Source organism: Macrobrachium nipponense, chromosome 3 (genome assembly GCF_015104395.2).
Source record: "Macrobrachium nipponense isolate FS-2020 chromosome 3, ASM1510439v2, whole genome shotgun sequence".
Lineage (NCBI taxonomy): Eukaryota > Metazoa > Arthropoda > Malacostraca > Decapoda > Palaemonidae > Macrobrachium > Macrobrachium nipponense.
In genome coordinates, this window is record NC_087202.1 from 4,377,726 (window position 1) to 4,388,545 (window position 10,820).

Sequence of the window (10,820 nt, forward strand, 5' to 3'; positions counted from 1 at the left end):
GTAAGATGTAGCTAATATGCACTGACCCATTTATTTATATATATATATATATCAATTCAAGCTACAAATGTCCTTTAATATCTAAATTCACTTTACCTCCCAAATGATATATTTTCATATATGTACCGAAGGGGAATTTTTTAATTGATAATAATTCTTTCGTCCCCCCCATGGGATCGAACCACCGTCCAAGTGGACGGGGGACGAAATATTTATAAATATAAATATAAACTATATATATATATAAATATCTATATATATATATATATATATATATATATATATATATTATATATACGCGCTTCGTAACTAGTAACTCATTACACCATCAGGGCTGGAATAATTAGGACACACGAGTTGAAGTACAAATCACAAAATTAAAACATATAAAAGAATAACAATTCACAATTAAAAAGACCCTTAACGAGTTAAAATTGTACCAAAAAAAAAAATAATAATAAAAGAACCTAACGACAGTATTAAAAAAAACATCTGGGCCTTGTCATTCAGCTCTTGTCTTATGACAGAACAGGTGCTTTGTTAATAATAGTTCACAATAATAGATCATGTCAAACATCCTGATCACTTAACTACCCTCGAGTCATTATACATTAAGAAACTTGGTCCTTCGTTAAATGGTAATACTTCTTCAGCCACTCTATACCTGGCATAGTTAACGTCGTCACCTGCATTTGACGACAGGTCATTCCATCTTCTCTCCTCATGGATGGGTAGTGTTTTGGGTGTTCTCTCTCTTTTTACTGTTTTTACTTTGTATTTTTTTTTTTTGGTTAATTTTAAGACTATTTTAATTCATGTGAGTTCTGTTTGTGTTTTATGGTTCTATATGTTATTAATTTGTCTTATTGCTCTTTGCAGACTGATGATGTACAGATGTTTCATGTGCGAAACGTTTCACTATAATAAACTTCATCCTTTTACAACTCGTATCATGGACACCCTCTGAAGATTCGTATATAATTTCTCCATTGAATGACTATATTATATATATATATATATATGTATATATATATATATATATATCTATATATATATATATATATATATATGTGTGTGTGTGTGTGTGTGTGTGTGTGTGTGTGTGTATGTGTATATAAATATAATATGCATATATATAGTACATATATATATATATATATATATATATATATATATATATATATAGTGTGTAAATGATGTATGTATGCATAGCTAAGCGATAAATATGCAGACAGAAGGATGAAGATACGATAACTAGAGAAACTTCTTAGCATATAGGTATCCTCTCTCTCTCTCGCTCTCTCTCTCTCTCTCTCTCTCTCTCTCTCAGAACCTATAATTTCATCATCATAAGATTTACAACCTGACGTCTCCGAGGCACTTATCTGCTGGAGTGAGTGGTTCGTTTTGTGTGTGTGTGTGGGGGGAGGGGGCCTTCGATATTTCTGCCCAGAAAAGGTAAATTTATTTACCTCGAGTAAATCATACGGAAGAAAAGCGCGCCGGTGTTAATCAATGCACCCTTATCTTTTGTTGTTAGTGGATGTCTATTATCGTTTTTATTTATGGGAAAACCTGTGATTTACAGGGGCTATAAATCGCGTCTGTTCCGAGCTCGTCACTCGATCCTGTTTATTTTCTAACACCAGGCTCCTTTTAATCATAAAAACCTCAGAAAATAGATAAATAAATATAAATAAAAAAGTTCGATGATGGTCATGAAGACGATTATTTGCATTATTATTATTATTATTATTTTTTTTTTTTTTTTTTTTTTTTTTGCTCTATCACAGTCCTCCAATTCGACTGGTGGTATTTACAGTGTGGGGTTCCGGGGTTGCATCCTGCCTCCTTAGGAGTCCATCATTTTTCTTACTATGTGTGCCGTTTCTAGGATCACACTCTTCTGCATGAGCCCGGAGCTACTTCAGCCTCTATTTTTCTAGATTCCTTTTCAGGGATCTTGGATCGTGCCTAGTGCTCCTATGATTATGGGTACGATTTCCACTGGCATATCCCATAATCCTTCTTATTTCTATTTTCAGATCTTGATACTTATCCACTTTTTTCCCTCTCTTTCTCTTCAACTCTGGTGTCCCATGGTATTGCGACATCAATGAGTGATACTTTCTTCTTGACTTTGTCAATCAACGTCACGTCTGGTCTGTTTGCACGTATCACCCTATCCGTTCTGATACCATAGTCCCAGAGGATCTTTGCCTGATCGTTTTCTATCACTCCTTCAGGTTGGTGCTCGTACCACTTATTACTGCAAGGTAGCTGATGTTTCTTGCACAGGCTCAGTGGAGGGCTTTTGCACTGAATCATGCCTCTTTTGTACTGGTTCTGTGCAAGTGCCGGGCATTCGCTTTCTATGTGGTTTATGGTTTCATTTTTCGTATTGCACTTCCTACATATGGAGAGATGTTATTTCCATCTATCGTTCTTTGAACATATCTGGTTCTTAGGGCCTGATCTTGTGCCGCTGTTATCATTCCTTCAGTTCCTTCTTTAGCTCTCCCCCTCTGTAGCCATTGCCATGTGTCATCGCTGGCTAGTTCTTTAGTCTGTCTCATGTATTGTCCGTGCATTGGTTTGTTGTGCCAGTCCCTCGGTTCTGTCTGTCATTCTCCTGTCTCTGTATATTTCTGGTCTTCGTCTACTTTTATTAGTCCTTCTTCCCATGCACTCTTTAGCCACTCGTCTTCACTGGTTTTCAGATATTGCCCCAGTGCTCTGTTCTCGGTGTTGACGCAGTCCTCTATACTTAGTAGTCCTCTCCCTCCTTCCTTTCGTGTTATATATGTCGGTCCGTATTTGCTCTTGGGTGTAGTGCTTTGTGTATTGTCATATGTTTCTTGTTTTCTGATTATTATTATTATTATTATTATTATTATTATTATTATTATTATTATTATTATATTTGATGAACCTATTCATATGGAACAAGCTTACCAAAGGGGCCACTATTATTATTATTATTATTATTTTTTTATTTTTATTTTTTTTTTTTGCCTCTATCACAGTCCTCCAATTCGACTGGGTGGTATTTATAGTGTTGGGTTCCGGGTTGCATCCTGCCTCCTTAGGAGTCCATCACTTTTCTTACTATGTGTGCCGTTTCTTTAGGATCGCACTCTTCTGCATGAGTCCTGGAGCTACTTCAGCCTCTAGGTTTTCTAGATTCCTTTTCAGGGATCTTGGGATCGTGCCTAGTGCTCCTATGATTATGGGTACGATTTCCACTGGCATATCCCATATCCTTCTTATTTCTATTTTCAGATCTTGATACTTATCCATTTTTTCCCACTCTTTCTCTTCAACTCTGGTGTCCCATGGTATTGCGACATCAATGAGTGATACTTTCTTCTTGACTTTGTCAATCAACGTCACGTCTGGTCTGTTTGCACGTATCACCCTATCCGTTCTGATACCATAGTCCCAGAGGATCTTTGTGTGATCGTTTTCTATCACTCCCTCAGGTTGGTGCCCGTACCACTTATTACTGCAAGGTAGCTGGTGTTTCTTGCACAGGCTCCAGTGGAGGACTTTTGCTACTGAATCATGCCTCTTTTTGTACTGGTTCTGTGCAAGTGCCGGGCATTCGCTTGCTATGTGGTTTATGGTTTCATTTTTCGTATTGCACCTCCTACATAGAAAATTCTATATTACTGGTAGTAAGTTACTAGAAAAAGAAGTGGGAAACGGAGCTATTTGTAAGATTGCCAGGCAACATAAAAGTCAAAGAGAATATTAATCATGATTTTGTAATTCTCTACGCTTACTGAAATTAAGCTGTGATAAAATCCGATCCTATGTGCCCCTAACAAAAGGTTCATATTCAATTTTCTCGCGCGTATCCTCTGAGGTTAATTTTTAGGCAGGAGATGCTACGAAAGAACCCACTATGTAACTAAACTTTGGGTTTTTCAAGAAAATTTGACATTTTCCCATGAATGTGATCTACTTGAATTGTAATATGCTAGTGTTGCATGTAAATTTTTCATACCCATGACCTGATACTTCTAAATGTCCGTTCACCAATGTCATAAGCTGATTTATTGACTCTAATTGTCTATGAGGTTCAGAAAAAAATAATTCATTTTGATGTTATAGAAATTCTATTCGCTTATTTTGTTCATTAATTTTAAAACGATTGTGCTTCCTTAACAAAACTTGCATTGCACCACGGATATACACTTGTACCTAACGACCTGCCTTTCCCATGAGAAGTTCGTGCTAAGCATTTGTCTCCAGTTGGCTTGTTTTTTGCAAGCACGAGACAACACATAACTACAGATTAAGCCTGTGCAAGCAGATTATTGGGGTTAAAAGGAACAGTGATGCATGTGCGATTTATATGATGATTCAGCAACATGCGCTAGGCACCTTTAGGACTGATGACATCATCACCTGGCAGGAGATTGCTCTCAGCCAGCTTAAGAGTTACGTTACTCGCTGTAATAAATACGACTTTAGTACTTTCAAATGATAGCCATGTATAAATTGGATATTTTTTGTTTTAATACTCCACCCACACGAGCAGAATGTCTGAAAAAACAGTACCAAAATTGAACAATCTAATATTAGTTTCATGTTGGAAACCTGCAAGATTGTAAAATATATGTAATTACTTATGTTAAATTAGATATTCTTTATTCAAACTAATGAAAAAGGTTTCCATACAAATTTTATATATATTATTTACCCTGTAAGATCCATATAGGATTATTCACATAGATATACATTTTCACTTCTAGACTTCCTGACTTTAAAATCTCTCTCTCTCTCTCTCTCTCTTTTTTTTTTTTTTTTCAATGACTACGAATATAAACCACCGGGACAGACAATATGCCAGTAGGTTTTGATATGTGTTTGACCTTTTAGCTTATTTGCCGTTAATATCCCTAGAATACTGAATGGACTACTAAACTAAAGCGTTAAGTTAGAGTTCAAATCTTTACGCATATATATTTGGATATTTTATAAGTGCTTACTGCATATGGTTACGTTTTGCTTATTGATTTTATCGTGATTCCTTTTTTATTATAATTTGTAACCCTTCCAACTTCTTACGGAGTATATTATATCAACTCCACTTGTATCCATACTTTTTTATATTTGATAAATTAATGGTTGGCCTGAATATGTGGAAAAGTGTTCTAGCAGCATACCGTATAAGGCTACTTGCGGTATCATTTCTATAGATACAAGATATGAATGATAAAGGTATTGAAAACCGCGAGAACCGCTGTAATCCAGTTCGGATCCAATATCGCGAGTGTAACTCGTAGGACATTGACACTTTCTTATTTATCCGTTCTACCAAACCGATTGACTCTGGGTGATAAGGTATGGTATTGGTTTTCTTAATGGAGAGGAATTCACACAACGAGTTAAGGAAATTGTTATTGATTTACACCACCCGAGTCAGAGACTATCATGTGTTGAATTCCATGTGTAGCACTCATAAATGTTCCTAGCACACTCAATTGCGGTGTTTGTTTTTTAGTGCTATTAATTCTATATAACGTGTCAAGGCAACTATTAACACTAAGAGGTGTTTATTTCCTCTGTCAGACTCGTAACTCTGTTAATAAATCTACGTGTATTCTTTCAAGGATTGATTTGGCACGGAATAGGCCCCTAAACTGACAGGTGTCTTAGTGTGTCACCCGTTTTCATGACATGTGTGATAATTAGTCTGGTTATATATATAGATATATATATATATATATATATATATATATATATATATATATATAATATATATCTAATAAAAGTAGCCCATAAAAACACCAAAATATATGGAGAGAAATAGTATATTTTAGATACTACTGTCTCCCTCTTCAGGTAGATGAATGAGAAAAGTTACAGAAAAGGTGGTATTTATACCAAGAGGTCCATCCACAAGTAAGCCAATTTAGGTTCCTCCCGCTGATAATCTTCCTTTAATCTTCTCAAGCGTCAGTTGAATGAAAATCTTGTCGATAACATCTGAGTTCCATGCTCCCTTTGAGATATTCATTACCTGCCTCTCTTTAATCAAGGCAGATTCCATCATTTGACTCTTGTACTGGTATTTGCTGCTATAATTTTATGTGACAAATTCCAATTTATAACATAACCATAGTATGAATTCTAATTTGTCACATATAATTTATAGCAGCAACTGCCGGTACAAGAGTCAAATGATGGAATCGGCCTTGATCAAAGAGAGGCAGGTAATGAATACCTCAAAGGGAGCATGGGACTCAGATGTCATTAACAAGATTTTCATTCAACCGACACTTAAGAAGATTAAAGGCAGATTATCAGAGGGAGTGACTTAAATTGGCTTACCTGTTGATGGACCTCTTGGTATAAATACCACCTTTTCTGTAACTTTTCTTATTCATCTACCTGAAGAGGTAGACAGCAGTCTCTGAAATATAATATTTCTCTCTATATATTTTGGTGTTTTTATGGGCTTCTTTTATTAGATGGAATTCTATTTTAACAGAATATTTTTACACACACACACACACACACACACACACACAACACACACACACACACACACATATATATATATATATATATATATATATATATATATATATATTATATTGATATTGATATAGTACATCACTTTTATCTTACTTTCCAGACATTTACGCTTTGTATTTTTTTTTTTATTTAAAAGGAGTGACATAAATTAAAAAAAGCTGAGAATAAGTTTTACCGCCCGAACAAATGTCGTAATCTTTCTTTCAGGACAAACGGTGGTAAATCTATTTTACGACTGTCTTGTAACAGTTGCTGCTAGTATTACGAGGTGTAAAATTTTCCTGTTATAACATTCGTTCAATAAAGCGTCTTGTGAAACTAAGCAGATGGACGTGGACTTGTATTTGAACTCATTATTAATATTATTATTATTATTGTTATTATTATTATTATATTATTATTATTATTCTTATTATTATTATTAATTATTTTTTTTTTTTTTTTTTTTTTTTTTGCTCTATTACAGTCCTCCAATTCGACTGGGTGGTATTTATAGTGTGGGGTTCCGGGTTGCATCCTGCCTCCTTAGGAGTCCATCACTTTTCTTACTATGTGTGCCGTTTCTAGGATCACACTCTTCTGCATGAGTCCTGGAGCTACTTCAGCCATCTAGTTTTTTTCTAGATTCCTTTTTCAGGGATCTTCGGATCGTGCCCCGTGCCTCCTATGATTATGGGTAACGATTTTTCCACTGGCATAATCCCATATCCTTCTTATTTCTATTTTCAGATCTTGATACTTATCCATTTTTTCCCTCTCTTTCTCTTCAACTCTGGTGTCCCATTGGTATGCGACATCAATGAGTGATACTTTCTTCTTGACTTTGTCAATCAACGTCACGTCCGGGTCTGTTTGCACGTATCACCCTATCCGTTCTGATACCATAGTCCCAGGATCTTTGCCTGATCGTTTTTCGTTTTCTATCACTCCTTCAGGTTGGTGCTCGTACCACTTATTACTGCAAGGTAGCTGATGTTTCTTGCACAGGCTCCAGTGGAGGGCTTTTGCCTCTTCTTACTTCTTCTAATAAACACCTTAATATTCTTTGAAAACTTGATCTTTATATCAATGGCCCCTTTGGTTCCATATGAATAGGTTTTCATCTTCTGAATAATATAATAATAATAATTGGGAAAAACTCTATATCATTATTATTATTATTATTATTATTATTATTATTATTATTATTATTATTATTATTATTATTATTATTATTATTTGTTCTAAGGGGCCCACGATAATAAAAATGTTAAAAGTTCGTGTATAATTTATAAACACTTTATAAAAGCTTTCGAACTCTTCCCTGGGTTCATCTTTATAGAGTTTTTCCCAATTATTATTATTATATTATAATCAGAAGATGAAACCTATTCATATGGAACCAAAGGGGCCATTGATATAAAGATCAAGCTTTCAAAGAATATTAAGGTGTTTATTAGAAAGAAGTAAGAGGAGGCAAAAGGAAATACAGAAAGAAGAGACCCAACTTATAATAAAAAAAATGAAGAAATGAATTAACAATTAGATAAAAATGTATTAAAATGCAAAGAGAATCATAATAGGGAAGTAATGCATCGCACCTTCGCTTGAACTTCTGAAGAAGTTCCAATTGCACGACTTCCTCTGGAACTGAAGAATAAAGAACCTCTGGAACTGAGGAATAAGGGACCTCTGGAACTGAGTAATAAAGGACCTCTGGAACTGAGGAATAATAATAATAGTAATAATAATAATAATAATTTTACAGTTGTACTGACATCTACTGGTGCCATGAAATCCAATCTCACGTATATTGTTAACGAATTCCTAAGCAATCGATTCACTGTTGTTGTTCAATCGAAGTTCATTTTTCTACTTAGTTGCATATTTTTTAAAAATCTGGTTTACAGAACTGGCTGATATAGATATACCATTGTTCCTGTCCCCCGAATAAAAGGAAGTAAAGACAAATTTCAAATTGATTTCATCACAAGCTGCTTTTACCAGTGCGCAAGAAGAGGTTGGTGCTATGTGACTAAAAATTGAATCAGGACATAAAAATGTATTTCTGTAGCAGCACAGGTGTGACTTATCGTGTCTTCGGCAGCCACAGAATAACAGTAGTATACCTATGCCATGCAGCAGACGGCTTTGAGTTCTCGTCGTTGGTGGAAGCACTGTGCTCTCTCTCTCTCTCTCTCTCTCTCGCCTGCTTTTGCCTGGAAGAAAGTTCCTCAGAATTGGGGAAGTAGTGACGAGAAAGACTCACATTGATACTAGTTCTGTATCATCCCACAAGGTAAATAGACTTTACAATTCTGTGTTTTATATATATATATATATATTATCTATATATATATATATATATATATATATAATAATGTATATGAAAAAAAATCATCTCACACTTCTTTGTGATTTTATATGCCAGTAATTGGCTACAAGTGTCGTAAATTTAAAAAAATATCCAATTCACTCTACCTCCGAAATATATATGTTATAATACGAGTCTCATCACCTCACCGTGATTCATACACATGCATTAAGCTACAAATTTCTGTAATATCCGATTCGCTCTACCTCGGAATGAATACATTTTCATATATGGTAACCGAAGGGGAATTTATTTTAGTTGATAATAAATTCGTCGGCTCATGGCGCGAACCACGGACCCAAGAATTCAGGTCGTACAGTGAAGCTCTTTTACCCACAAGGCTATCACGAGCGAATTAGATATTCATGGACATTTGTAGTTTATTGCTTTTTACACACACACACATATATATATATATATATATATATATATGTGTGTGTGTGTGTGTGTGTGTGTATATATATATATATATATAAATATATATATATATATATATATATATATATATATATATATATATATATATATATACTTAAGTTGAAGGTGGTTGCATGAAACCAGATAAGTATCATGGGAGGGTGGATAGATACCAAAGTCCTTTAAAGTAATTTATTTTGCTGACGTTTCAGGACCATGTGTCCTATTTTCGTAGCTAAAAAAGTAAAAGAACAACAGAATTAAAAAACAGACTCGGATTAAAACATGATAAAAAGTTATTTCGTAACAATAGGCAAATTAGGTACAAGAGAAAGGAACAGTGATTACCAAGTAGTGCTAAAGGCAAAAGCTGAGTGACTGTCAGGGTCCGTTTTGTTTCCGACGGAAACTCAAGAGAGGTACAGAGGAGTTGACGTGGACTGAGTATTCAATTGGGGAACCAGTTGTTTGATAAAAAGAGATTCGAGTATTGCCAATTGGTGTTCGTTTGGAGCTTTGCCTATGATTTTGAAATCCTTGTAATTTATATTGCATTTGCATTGTTCCCCATGATCTCTAATACAGGAAAATTCGGGGTTTGACAGTTTGACACCCGTACGATAGCTAACTCCACGATGGGAATCTCATCTTACCTTTAACAACCTCTGGGTGGAGCCCACGTACTTCTCCAGGTCACATCTGGGGCAATTAAACAAATATATGACTCTCGAGGTCATCAAAGGAAGTAGACTCTTTATATTTAAACAAGGACTTGATGGGCATTGGGTTACCTGGAATCAGTTTTAAGTTGACTGCCTGTAGGTATTTGCTTACATTAAATCTCAGTTCTTGATAAAAATGTCTATCATAGATTAGGGGGGACAATAGCGTACAGATGTAGTTTTGGTACCGTTGGTAGTTCAAACTTTGGGTGGAAGATATTATTTAGAATTTTCTCAATTGTTTGTAAAAGAGTTCTGATGGAAAACAGTTATTTACAAAGTATTGATGGAGAAACGTAATTTCTTCATGAAACGAATTTCACCCGGATGTTAAAGTAAACGCTCTGTGGAAGAGAGTTGACGGGGAATTTAACTTGAAATTAAAAAAGCAGTGGCTATAAAAATTAGAACCCAGACCAGTAAACGTTCTCTTTCTAAAAACGGTGGTATTAAAATTTTCGTCAAGTCTAAAAACCAACACATCAAGGAAGGGCAGTTCATTTTCATTTTCATATTCAATTGTGAACTTAATATTTGGATGCATTCGTCTGCCCGATCTTTATTTCTAAATAATAAGAATGTGTCGTCAACATATCTGCTATAAAAAAGAGGGTGGCAAACCAGAGGGCAGCCGTCCAGCAACTGCTCCTCCAAGGAGCACATGAAAATATTAGCAAAAGTGGGGCCATACCATCGACTTGTACGTATGATTTTCCATTAAAAATGAAGGCAGTGTCCAGCACGGCCAACTGAAGTAACTTTTTAAAATCCGTGATATT